Source organism: Castanea sativa, chromosome 8 (assembly GCF_040712315.1).
Source record: "Castanea sativa cultivar Marrone di Chiusa Pesio chromosome 8, ASM4071231v1".
Classification (NCBI taxonomy): Eukaryota; Viridiplantae; Streptophyta; class Magnoliopsida; order Fagales; family Fagaceae; genus Castanea; species Castanea sativa.
Genome location: NC_134020.1, coordinates 21,913,626 through 21,927,163, shown reverse-complemented (window position 1 = coordinate 21,927,163; position 13,538 = coordinate 21,913,626). Strand labels below are relative to the sequence as shown.

General features: G+C 45.5%; 1 pseudogene; it reads left to right on the top strand.

Annotated features, from left to right (window-relative positions):
- LOC142606003 (E3 ubiquitin-protein ligase RSL1-like) overlaps nt 1–13,265 on the top strand; it is a 41,749-nt pseudogene extending 28,484 nt beyond the window's left edge.
- Nucleotides 13,266–13,538: the final 273 nt, after the last annotated feature.

The window sequence follows — 13,538 nt, the reverse complement described above, 5'->3', positions numbered from 1 at the left end:
GCTAGGGGCGTTGCTGCCTTCCGGCCCCTCCTGGTTCCTTCTTTCCGCGTTGGTTCCTTCTTGATCTTTTTCCTGGGCGTTAGCGCCCGCGTTCCTCTAACGCAGTTGTTCTTCCAAGTCTTGGTTCTGTTTGGTGAGGCGCTCCATAGCGGTGGCCAGAGTTTGGACTTGCCTTTCGAGTGCCATTATGTGTGGTTTGTCTCTTGGCACGTTGTTAGTGGTCGTCATCGAACGAGTGAGCACCATGCAACTCTTTGTCTGGGAAGCGATAGCACGGCTTTATAAGTCGCTAAGTTTTCCACAGATGGCGCCAACTGATGATGCCGAAAATTGTCAGTAAGCCACACGGTCCTCATGTGTCCCCGATGAAGAACCTGCACAACACAAAAGCTAAAGACCTTAGGAAGGGTACCGGTGGGGTACCGGCCAAATACCCTCCGGTGACCAAATTAGAGAAAATCTCTTATTCGCAACTCTAAAGTGCTAGAGCTGATGTGAATTATGCGTACCTTAGTTTATGAGGGCTTTGGGGTATTTATAGTAGTGTAGGGCTGAAATATGCGCCTTGGCGAGGAAGTACTTTCCTTCTAGGAGAATAATTTGTGGATCTTGCGTATCTCTTAAAGTTCTTTTTCTTATAGGAGTCTTCTCAACTAGGGTCAAACGTGTAGCTTAAGAATTTTCCTTATACACGTATACGTGGGGGACAAGCATGGTGTATAGCTGAAGGTTTGCTTATCCCCTTCAGTTTTTCCCTATGTCAGCTTTTCTTTCCTAAGGTCATCAGCTTACGTAGCTGTTCCAGGAGAGGTCGTTAGCTTAGAACCTTTAGCTTGATCCCGTTAGCTTTCTCCCTTCTCCCTTCTCCCTTGATCTCATCAGCTTGCTCCCTTCAGCCTAATGCTGTCAAATATGAGGCAGAGCCACAACGCCGTCAAAGGAAGGTGGTTTAAAGACCAGAGATGACGGGCTCGTTACTCCCGTCGCCTTCTTAAGGCTTTAGGAGCTATTGTAAAATCGCCCTCATCAGTTGGATCTGTCTTATTATGCTAAATTTTGGATTGCTTTGTTTGTGGATATGTTTGGTTGTATTTATTATTATTTTTATTGATTTTAATAAAGTTTGTATAATTGTATTGGTGGGCGTGGCTTTGATGGTCGACTGTTTGTTGTAAAGGGACATGGGAAATGGAATAAATAAAAAGGAGGACGCTAGAGTTATAGAAATGTGATAAAGGGTGATTTCGTTTTTGTTTTTGCTTTTTGTTGGGTGATGAGTAAATTTGCTAAGGTATTCGTAATCTCACTAATCCAAGCGTTTTGCTATTACGTGTTTTTTACGGGATACATATTACGATGATGCGACATTAAAGTTTTTACTTTTTTATTTTTATTTTTTATAACATTACGATAATCTAAAGTTACAAAAATATATTACATTACCTTAATCTTATCATCTTCCTAAACAATATAACGTTGTAATGAGAGTACATTAACGTAAGATTACAATAATGTAATATTATGGAACAACATAACATCATGGCAAGCCAACGCCCCACAAGGGGTTTGTATCACCATCAGTTGGGGATTACGCTTAAAGCGAAGGTCATTGATTCAAATCTCTATTTAGTCATTCTCTTGGAGCCAAAACTTGTAAATAAATAAATAAATAAATAAATCTCTATTAAGTCATTCTCTTGGAGCCAAAACTTGTAAATAAATAAATAAATAAAGGTTAAATGTGCTAAGGTAAAACCTTTGTTATATGACCTAGGCAATTTGGCACTGGTTCAATGGTTGAGTTAATTGGTTGAATTGCAAAAACTGTGAAAGGTAAATTATCTTTGTGAATATGACTTTTCTGATTAAAATGAATATCAGGCACAAGAAGTTTCAATTTAAACAAATATTTTACAAGTTCTTTGCAGATACATGGTAGGAAAGCAAGTGCTGCATATGTTGGTTCATTTGATTGACTGCTTCAAAATTTGTTTTAGTACCAATGTGCAGAAGCTGCAAGATCCCATACAAGTGGAAAAATGGGAGGCATTCCATTTTTCAACTTTTCTTCCTGAGCTTTTCAATTGAATTAGCTTCTCTGGTTCAATATTGTCAATTATTAGCATATGCATTTTATTTTCTAATTTGTGAACTCTTTTGATGAGATGTTACCATTATGTTGTTGTTGCAAGAAAATTTCATTTTTCTTCTCTAGTATTCAAGTTATGATAATTATTTGTCTGCGTTAGTAAAGACTAGTAAGTTGCATTCTTCTGATACAAAGATAGAAGTGGTTGACATTGTATATCTGGATACAGGTTACAGGCAGAGTACCACCAAAGCAGAGCAAGATTGTAACATTAGTCAATCAGGTGGACCTTCTTCAAAGAAAATTTACATATTGCAACCCATCTCTTGTGGCACGTGATGATATTAAGTCTGCATTTAAATATGCAAGAGATGCTATAGTTTCTCAAATTATATGGGCTGAAGAAACTAGCAAAGGAAATTTGAAGGAGACGTGTAATTTGCTTTGAAGATACTGATGTTGATAAGATATTTTCAGTTGACGGTTGCCTGCACAGATATTGCTTTTCTTGTATGAAACAGCATGTGGAGGTCAAGTTACTTAATGATATGGTGGCAAAGTGCCCTCATGAAAACTGCAAGTCAGAGGTGAGTATTGATAGCTGCGGAAAATTCTTGGCACCAAATTTGGTTGAGGTCATGAGCCAACGCATTAAGGAATCTTCTATTTCTCCTACAGAGAAAGTTCATTGCCCGTATCCCGGGTGCTCAGCATTAATGTCAAAAAGTGAGGTTTTACAATATACTAAAAACGTATACATTGATGCGGAAGAATCTGGAGCCAGGAAGTGCATGAAATGTCAAAAAAATTTCTGTATCAAATGCAAAGCCCCTTGGCATTTGAATATGACCTGCTATGATTACAAAATATCAAATCCTAAAGCCCATCAAGGAGATGAAAAGCTCAAGTCTCTTGCAAAATCTAATCGATGGCACCAGTGTTTGAAGTGCAACCACATGGTAGAACTAGCTGGAGGTTGTAATCACATCACTTGCAGGTACTCTAATATTTCTCCCTCCAACTCTTAGATGGAAGAGCTATCTTATTGAGGGAATAAAGATACTAACAGAAGATAGAGAGTGCACCTTTTTAAAAAACTTAGATGATTGAATAGGCAACAAATGCCAAATAGGGTATAAGATTAGGACATGGGTAAATCCGTTGCCTTGGATAAAACATACAGTTTGATTTCTTAATGCTAATATTCTCTATTTGCTTTGAGATACTGCCCAATAAATTCAGAATTCAGAAAATCAAGATTTTTGGTTTCACTGGTGAAGGGGATAAAAATGGTAAATGGACGGAGACGTTGGGGACGGATCGACACCAGCAATGACCCAGCTATGACGGTTAGGTGTTGCAGAATATCCGTCTTGTATAAATTAATTATGGATGCCACGTGGCATGTCGTCTGATATCTTTCAGATAAGCCTTTGCTTTATCCCCACGCAAACGTGTACACTTGGACTTCTTGCGACACACGTTTGGGAAGATTCCTATATGGAAAGGAACTTGAGAAGGAAGTTGTATCCTTAAAGAAAGGTAATTCTACTCAATATAAATACCCCAGAAACCCTAGGTATGAAGGTACGCATAATATTCTTAACTCTAGCACTCTAGGGTTAAAGGAACAAGATTCTAACTTGACCTTCGGAGGGTATTCGGCCGACACCACACCGGTGCTCTCTTCTGGGTCCTTCGTTTCCTTTTTGCAGGTATTGTTTTCATTTGAGGAGCGCTTGCAATTCACTGGTGATATTTTCGGCTTCATCAGTTGGTGCCGTCTGTGGGAAAGATTAACATTAAGGAGGAGGAAGAAAAACTTCGGGTTATTTCAGCCTCGCTCTATCCCTGAGACAAAGAGTTGCATGGCACTCACCCGATCGATGGCAACGAACAACAATCAAGGCGACGAACCACGCGCCACCGCTTTGGAAAGGCAGGTCCAAACGCTTGCAGCGGCGGTTGAGCGCCTCACTAAGCAGAACCATGATTTGGAAGAACAGTTGCGGCAAATAACTGCGCATCAGAGCGCACCACGGGAAGATCGAGGAGGGAGCTAGTCCGAAGGAAGGAACGCGGAAAGACCGAGGGCGGCAACGCTCGAGCTAGACCGGCGACAAGAAACCAATCAACCGCTTGCTTTAGACCACGTGCCGACTCACATAGCCACCGAAATGCGGGAGATGAGGGAACGTATGGATGCAATGATGAACGCCCTTAAGGGACGAGTATCCGGCAATGCGGACGACCTAGTCCATAGAACGGATTCACCATTCACGGCGTTGGTGAATTCATACCCCGTCCCTTCAAAGTTTAAAATGCCCCATGTGGAAAACTATGACGGATCAAAGGACCCGTTGGATCACACTGGAGTCTTTCGGAACTCTAATGCATCTTCGGGGTGTGCGGACGAAATCATGTGCGGGGCTTTCCTCACCACCTTGAAAGGGCTGCGAGTTGGTACGGCAAGTTGACGCCTAATTCCATCGGCACTTTTAAGGAATTAGGTGCACGGTTTGTATCACACTTCATTGGAAGTCATCGACACAAGAGGTCTATTGCATGTATCTTGGGGAATTAAACAACGAGAGGGTGAAACATTAAGGTCTTATATAGCCCGCTTTAATAAGGAGTCCCTCGATAGACGAGCGAACGACAAGACACTTGTGGCGGCATTCACGAACGCAGGTTACAAGAGGGTAAGTTCTTATTTTCCCTATGTAAGAATGACCCGAAAGACTATGTCCGATGTCTATTACGGGGCGACGAAGTATATGAATGCGGAGGATGCCTTGCGCTAGAGAAGACTACAAACCAAAGAAAAGGGAAAGAGAGGAAGATATGAAACCGGATAACGGACAAAAAGTGGCTAGAACCAGGAGATCGACGAGAAGACGGAGACCAAACCGCCTTCGGGGAGGTTCACAAGTTTCACCCCCCTCGCGGCCCCAATTGACCAAGTGCTTATGCAAATCAAAGATGAAGGAAGCTTGACATTCACGGGCAAATTGAAGGGAGATCCGAACAAGAGGCCAAGAGATAGATATTGCCGCTTTCACCGTGACCATGGCCATGATACGACAGATTGTTATGATTTGAAACAACAGATTGAAGCCCTTATAAGGCAAGGAAGGTTGCAAAGGTTCGTGAGGAAGGAAAGAACTGATCATCCTCGGGAAGCGAGATCCTAGACGGGAAAACGAGCGTCCCGGACCACCGTGGAGACATACGGATGATAATGGGGGGCAACGCTTCGGTAGGATCGTCCAAGAAGGCCGAGAAAGACTTATTTACGGACGGAAAAAAGCGTCCAGTCGACGGGACCTTAATTAGAAAGAATACGGCGAAACGACTCCAGTATCGAGTTTTTTGAAGACGAGGCCGGCGCCTTCACCACCCCCATGACGACGCGCTTGTGGTTAGCATACGAGGTAGGGGATTTCAACGTCCACCGAGTTCTAGTAGACAACGGGAGCTCGGCGGACATCCTTTACTATCTGCGTTCCGGCGGATGGGGATTGCAAAGGAGCGCATCGTCCGGCACGCGCGCCCGCCGTCGGCTTTGGGGGAACCCGGGTCCATCAGGATCCGTCACATTGGAGGTGACGGTAGGAGACTACCCACGACGGATAACTAAAAATGTCTCCTTTCTAGTGGTTGATTGTTCTTCGGCGTACAACGCCATACTCGGACGTCCTACTCTCAATGCATGGAAAGCCATCACTTCAACCTACCATCGATGATCAAGTTTCCCCTTGAACATGGGGTTGGAGAACTACGCGGAAATCGGGTAGCTGCACGGGGAATGCTACGTGGCCATGATGGAGATGGATGACCATGTACGGACAATGAGCATCGAAGAACGAGAGAACGGTGGCGAGAACCCGTGGAGACATTGGAAGAAGTCCAACTAGATGATTCAAGGCCCGATCGAACCACCGGGATAGGAACCTCGGTCGACCAAACGATTCGACATGCGCTCCTGTGTTCCTCGAAAACCAAGATGTGTTCGCATGGAGCCATGACGACATGCCGGGGATAGATCCGACGTCATAGTCCATAAATTAAACGTATCACCTTCGTTTTCCCCCGGTCCGACAAAGAAAACGCGTATTCGCCCCCGAAAGGGATCGAGGCTGCGACGAGAGGAAGTGCGAAGCTACGAGAAGCGGATTTCATACGAGAGGTGTACTACCCGGGCTGGCAAATGTGGTAATGGTCAAAAAGTCAAAGGGAAGTGGAGAATGTGCGTTGATTTCACGGATCTAAATAAAAGCGTGCCACTAAGAACGGCTACCCGCTCCCACGGATTGACGCCTTAGTCGACTCTACCGCAAAAACATGAGTTGTTGAGCTTCGTGGACGCCTTCGGGGTACAACCCGGATTAAGTTGGAGAAGACGGATCAAGAGAAGACATCATTTGTGACGAGTCAAGGGCTTTTTTGCTACAAGGTAATGCCATTCGGGCTCGAGAATGCGGGAGCCACATACCAACGATTAATGAACAAGATGTTCGAGCACCAGTTGGCGGAACGTCCAAGTCTACGTAGATGACATGTTGGTAAAAAGCGTAAAGGCATCGGATCATCGAGGACCTCCCGGGAGACTTTCGACACTCTTCGAACGTACAAAATGAAGGCTGAACCCAAGTAAATGCGCATTCGGAGTAGCTGCTGGAAAGTTCTTAGGGTTCATGGTGTCCCGGCGGGGCATTGAGGTCAACCACGAAAAAGTGAAAGCAATTATGGATCTATCCCCTCGAGGACGGTGAAGGAAGTGCAAAGCGACGGGAAATATAGCAGCCTTAAATAGATTCGTATCAAGAGCAGCGACAAGTGTCTCCCTTTCTTTAGAACGCTAAGGAAATCTTTTGAGTGGACGGACGAATGCCAAAGGGCATTTGAAGAGTTGAAGGCATATCTACGCCGCCATTACTTAGTCCGTCTACGCCGGGGGAGGAATTATTCCTGTATCTTGCTTGTCTCATCGGCGGCGGTAAGTGCGGCTCTCGTTAGAGAGGAAGGGAAGGTCAGGAGCTGTGTACTTTGTGAGCCGGGCGCGAGCGGGCGAGAGGGTACCCACGGATAGAGAAACTCGCCTTCGCACTTGTAAGCTGCGGCTCGAAACTGAAGCCGTATTTTCAAGCACACACAATAACAATCGATGGATCAGCCATTGCGGAGAGCAATGCACGATCCTGAAACCGCCGGACGAATGGCTTTGTGGGCTATCGAGCTAAGCGAGTACGATATCCAATACCGGCCACGAGCAGTGTGAAAGGACAAATATTGGCGAGACTTCATTGCGGAATTCACTACACATGAGGAGCGAGGGGCGGAAAGAGACGCCTACATGGAGAATTCACATAGACGGATCCTCCGATAAGCATGCGGGAGGAATCGGAGTTGTACTCCATACCGGAAGGAGATAAGATTGAATGTATGATCCGTAGGGAGTTCCCTGCTACGAATAATGAAGCGGAGTATGAGGCCACTGGTAGCGGGATTGGAGCTTGCAATAGCAGAGCTGGGGCCGGGGAAGGCAATGGTCTACTCCGATTCCCAAATCGTAGCTAGCCAAGTTGATGGGAGTTATGATTGTAGGAATGAACGAATGAGAAGGTATCTCGAAGAAGTGAAGGGTCGGACGAGTGCCCTCCAATTCACGATAACTCGAATGCGAGAGAAGAGAATCAAGAAGCGGATCGACTCGCAAAGGCTGCTTCGGCCGAACCTATGGTCGTCCCGGAGCGGTATTGTCCTTCGTCCAATATTCATCGTTACTAGATAATGTTCGGGTGCAGGAATTAACCACGGGAGATGGTTGGACGGTTCCAATCGTGGCGTACCTCAAGGACGGCAAGCTTCCGAGACGAGGAAGGAAGAAGCAAGGAAATTGAAGGTTAGGGCTGCCCGATTCATGCGATCAAAGGCATCCTCTACAAAAGAGGATTCTCCCGACCTTATCTAAGATGCACTGGGCCATGACGAAGCGGACTACGTAATGAGGGAAGTTCATGAAGGGATGCGTGGAAACCACTCGGGATCAAGATCTGCGGTACACTGAAACTACTCGGGCGGGGTATTGCGGCCGACAATGCGAAGGATGCCCACATGTACGTAAGAGCTGCGATAAGTGTCAACGATTCGGCAACCTTATCGGGCAGCCAACGGAGGAACTCACACCCATGACGGCCCCATGGCCATTCGCACGATGGGGGTTAGACATCATGGGTCCATTTCCAATAGCGGCGAGACAAGCTGAAGTTCTTGGTGGTTGGTATCGACTACTTCACCAAGTGGGTGGAAGCAGAAGCTCTTGCTACTATCACGGAGAAAAATATTCGCAACTTTGTATGGAGAAATATTGTTTGCCGATATGGGATTCCGAGAGTGCTCGTGTCAGACAACGGGAAGCAATTCAACAACGATGCGTTCCGAGATTTTGTTCTCGGTGGGAATCGAGAATCACTCGTCGCCCGCTCATCCATAGGCCAACGGACAAGTTGAAGTCACGAACCGGTCCTTGTTAAAAATCATCAAGACCGGCTCGAGGGGGCAAAGGGCGTATGGCGGGCGAACTACCAAGTGTCCTATGGGCGTACGGAACAACGGCAAGGACGCCAACGGGAGAGACTGCCGTTTCGATTGGCGTTTGTCAAAGCCCTCATACCGGCGAAGTGGGATTGACGAGCTACCGCGTGGAAAGTTATGACGAGAGTAAGAATCTTGAAGCATTACGTCTAGAGCTTGACCTTGTTGATGAAATTAGGGCAACGGCGGCCGAAGAGCGCGCGGTACCGGGACATGATGGCAAAACATTACAACTCTAAGGTTCGGCACCGGGACTTCAAAGTTGGAGATCTAGTGTTGCGAAAAGTGCTTGGCGCTACGAAAGATGCATCCACAGGAAAGGCGGGTCCCAACTGGGAAGGTCCGTACCGAATCATCTCATGGCGCGAAGGAACGTACTTACTTGGAGACATTAGACGGAAAGAAGTTAGGCCACCCCTGGAACACGGAGCACTGAAGAAGTACTACCAATAGTGCGGCCGATCAGCAGTCACAATACCTACTGCCTTACTTTTCAGTCTAATTTTAGAATGTTATGGCTTTTACTTTTTAGAGCTCAGTTTTTCTTTTTCATGAACAATTTGGTTTATTGAACTTATGAGAGGAATTTTTTATACATGCTGATGAAAGTCTACAATGAAAAATCTACAAGTCCACAAAGTGGACGGATCACCCAAAGGGTGAAAAACCTACAAGTCCCCAAAGTGGACGGACACCCAAAGGGTGAAAAATCTACGAATCCACAAAGTGGACGGATCACCCAAAGGGTGAAAAATCTACAAGTCCACAAAGTGGACGGATCACCCAAAGGGTAAAAAATCTACAAGTCCACAAAGTGGACGGATCACCCAAAGGGTGAAAAATCTCAAGTCCACAAAGTGGACGGATTACCCAAAGGGTGAAAAACCTTCAAGTCCACAAAGTGGACGGACCACCCAAAGGGTAAAAACCTAGTCCACAGAGTGGACGGATCATCCCATGAATGTCTGCATGGTGGACGGATAGCAAAAATACGTTTGGAAGTCCATTCACAAAGTGGACGGGTTAACTGGATACATGACGGTTAATGAGCAAGCAACATGCAATAAAAAGACTTGATAAGTCAAGTTTAATAATTACTAATGACGGTTTAAAGTTCTTTTACAACGGTAAAAAATTTTACACAAAAAAAAAAGGGTATCCTATTCATTCTTTGGAGAGCTCTCGACCAATGGGCCGTCATTTGGCTGACTAGGAGGAGGAACTTCGCCTTCATCAGCTGGAGCAGTGACGGCAAACACTTCGTCTGTACTTTCTGAACGGACGGATTGTGCAAGTGTTTGCCCTTGAGCGTCAATAGATATATGGGATACATCCAGGTCAGGGTACGATGACTTCACCTGACGGATGGCGTCATCGAACCCGTTGGCAAAGGAGCTCCCCAGCTCTGTCAAAAGGAGTTCAGAATCACGATATTCTTGAATGGCTATCTCCTTTGCGCTGTGAAGCTTGGATGTTGCCTCCGTCAGCTGCTTTTCCTTGTCGTTTAGGATCTCACGAAGATGCCCGTTCTCTTTTTCCACCTCCTCTCTCACACTCGAGTATTTGAGCTTCCTGTCCATGTTGATCTTGTAGGTTTTCAGCTCGTGCAACTCATCCTCCATCGTCTGGCTTTTCTTTCTCAGACGGTCCATGGATGTCTCATGATTGAGACAACGGCCATGGAGCCCTTTCATCATCACCATGGCCTGGAAGCGAAGTACAGTGTTATGGCAGATATAAAAGAACTTAGCAACAATACCAGACAGATTCAAATTACTGTGCAAGGGAGAAAAGACCCGTCTCACCCATTGCCTCCGTTGAATGGTTGCCTAGGTCTGCATAGTCGTCGGCTGTCAGCATAGACGACATCTTCTCGAGGGCATAGCTTGAATCCTCCCGGAAGAGGACGGGTGGTTTCTCCCCGGAGCCTGCTGGGCCTTTCATGAGGCCTTTGCCCTTTCCATGCTTGACGCCCATCTTGTCTGCCTCCAGGGCCACGACGGGTTCAGTGGAAGTCTTTAGCTTCTTGGGAGGACGGTCCGTTTTCTCAACTTGAGGCCGTTTTGACGGTACAGGTGGGACCGTCCCCTTTGTTTGACCCCCCTCTTGCTTTTTCTTCGCCGCCTGTTGCTTAATGAATGCTCTCCTCCTGGCGGCGTCCATCTCTGCAAATCAAAGACGGATGATAAAGGAAAGGTAAAAACAAGAGAAAAATGAAAGACGGGTATAGCTTTGATGAACTTACGTTTTCGAATCCTGTTATCGTATTGACGGGCAGCGGATGTAGGTTCAGGTCCGTCACAATACCAGTGAAGTGTATCGAGTGTGACGAGTTGAGCCCAAGTCCTCTCTTGCAATTTTGTTTTGTTAAAAATTTTCTCCCGAGAAAATTCCATTGCTCAAATCAACTTTGAGGACGGTCTCGAGCTGCGATAAAGGACGGTTAGGCATGTTAGTATAAAAAAAAAAAAAAAAAAAAAAAAAAGAAGAAAAGAAAATGTCGAATGCTAGACGGAAGCAAAAGGAATACACCTACCCGACGGGGGCATTATGCCCCCAGTTGTAACGACGGGCATGTTAGTTACATCTCTGGACGACACATCCATTCGTCCCCTTCCAAAAAAAAGTAACGACTCTTCCGGTCTGTTCGAGGTACGGAGTGTCAGCGACGAGCCTCGATAAAGGACTTCTAGGCTGCAAAGCTATACATCCCCTTGGACTTGACAATCTCGTTGGACGGTAACAATGGAAAAATTCTTCCACCGTCGGCCTCGGGAACCATCGGACATTGCCCCGTATAAAACCTCGAACCCCGATGAACACTCTCCCGGGCATTGGGGGAGATTTGGGTGACGGACAGACCAAGGTATTGAAGAAGTCGACGGTGAAGAGAACTTAATGGAAATCTGAGCCCCGCCTTTAAAGCTTGCTCGTAGATTCCAACACCGTCTACTCCCTTGTAGTAGCACTTCTCGGATTTTTTGGGAAGACGTAGACGGATGTCATGCAGTATTTGGTACTTGGCCTAAGTGTGTTGAGTTGAGATTCGGTCATGGACGACCTAAAATCATTTACCGTCCCGAGAGAGCGGCATGACGAACTCCCTAAGCCCATACGGGCCAATTGCGGCCCGAACGGGGGGATCCACACCGTCCAAGCTACTGCTGGACGACTCAGAACTATCCGTCTCTATACCACCGTCAAGGGAAGAAGAGGTACTTGACGGGTTCCTCCCTTCACTTGAAGTGTCAGGATCTCTTGGACCTGACGGAAACTTTCATCGTAGCTGCCCCCTCGCGGACAAACGTGGTTACTTGACGCACTAGACATTACCTACATTTATGACGGTATAACCTAAGACACGAAGCGGTTCTAAAGAAAGTGCATATACTTAAAACAATGAAATTCAAAGAAAGACGGAGAAAGGTTTGGAATACATACCGGATTTCTTTGAACGACGGGAAGGCAACGTGTAGTTGTGACGGTTGCGCTCTGCTCACAAGTTTTTGACAAGAAGAAGAAATGAAGGGAGGAATATCTGGCCTTTTATAGAGCAAAGGGCACGGAATACGAAGCGACACCTCGATTTTGGGAAATAGCCAATCCACGAGGGCCACGTGCTCTTCGTCAGAAATACAGGCCACGTGTCATCCGTCGTGGTATACCAAGCCCGTTCCCATTTAATACATTGTCTTCAGTCATTCCATGGATCCGTCAGGTTATAAGGACGGATCCAAGGAGCTGAAGGGAACAACTGAAGGGGATAAAAATGGTAAATGGACGGAGACGTTGGGGACGGATCGACACCAGCAATGACCCAGCTATGACGGTTAGGTGTTGCAGAATATCCGTCTTGTATAAATTAATTATGGATGCCACGTGGCATGTCGTCTGATATCTTTCAGATAAGCCTTTGCTTTATCCCCACGCAAACGTGTACACTTGGACTTCTTGCGACACACGTTTGGGAAGACTCCTATATGGAAAGGAACTTGAGAAGGAAGTTGTATCCTTAAAGAAATGTAATTCTACTCAATATAAATACCCCAGAAACCCTAGGTATGAAGTACGCATAATATTCTTAACTCTAGCACTCTAGGGTTAAAGGAACAAGATTCTAACTTGACCTTCGGAGGGTATTCGGCCGACACCACACCGGTGCTCTCTTCTGGGTCCTTCGTTTCCTTTTTGCAGGTATTGTTTTCGTTTGAGGAGCGCTTGCAATTCACTGGTGATATTTTCGGCTTCATCAACTGGGTTGGTTTAGTGAAATGGGCCTGCCTATAGGTCCCTTCAGACGGTATTTTATCTTCATTCACTGTGTTATAATGTTCATGTCTTTGTATTTCCCAAGGGGAACAAGTAAAGATAAAATCAACCTCGCTTTGTTTCTTGTTCATCTGTGTTAATGTCATATTTGTTAAAAAATGCTTTTATTTTCCCCTGCTTGCAATCTTTCTGCAGATGTGGATATGAGTTTTGCTACACTTGTGGAGCCAAGAGGAAGAACAAGAAAGCAACATGTTCCTGTAAAATGTGGGATGAGCCTAACATTATATATGATAACTGCCGAAGATGATGAATAGTAGTGTGAAGGCTTTTGTTGCAGATTGACTGCGATGGTGATCAGTCTGTATCTATTTCTCACCCTTTCACGTTGTGTGATTTAGTTTTTGGCAAAAATAACAGCAAGAAGTATCACATCAGCTAATGCTGTGAACATATAGCATCTAAGTTTTTTTTTTTTTTGTCTAAAAGAACAGCAGGTATTTCCCCCTATCCAAGTGTCATTATTATTTTTTTGGGTTTCCAAAGGTCATTATTGTTTTTCTTTTTAATGCATGTATGGAGT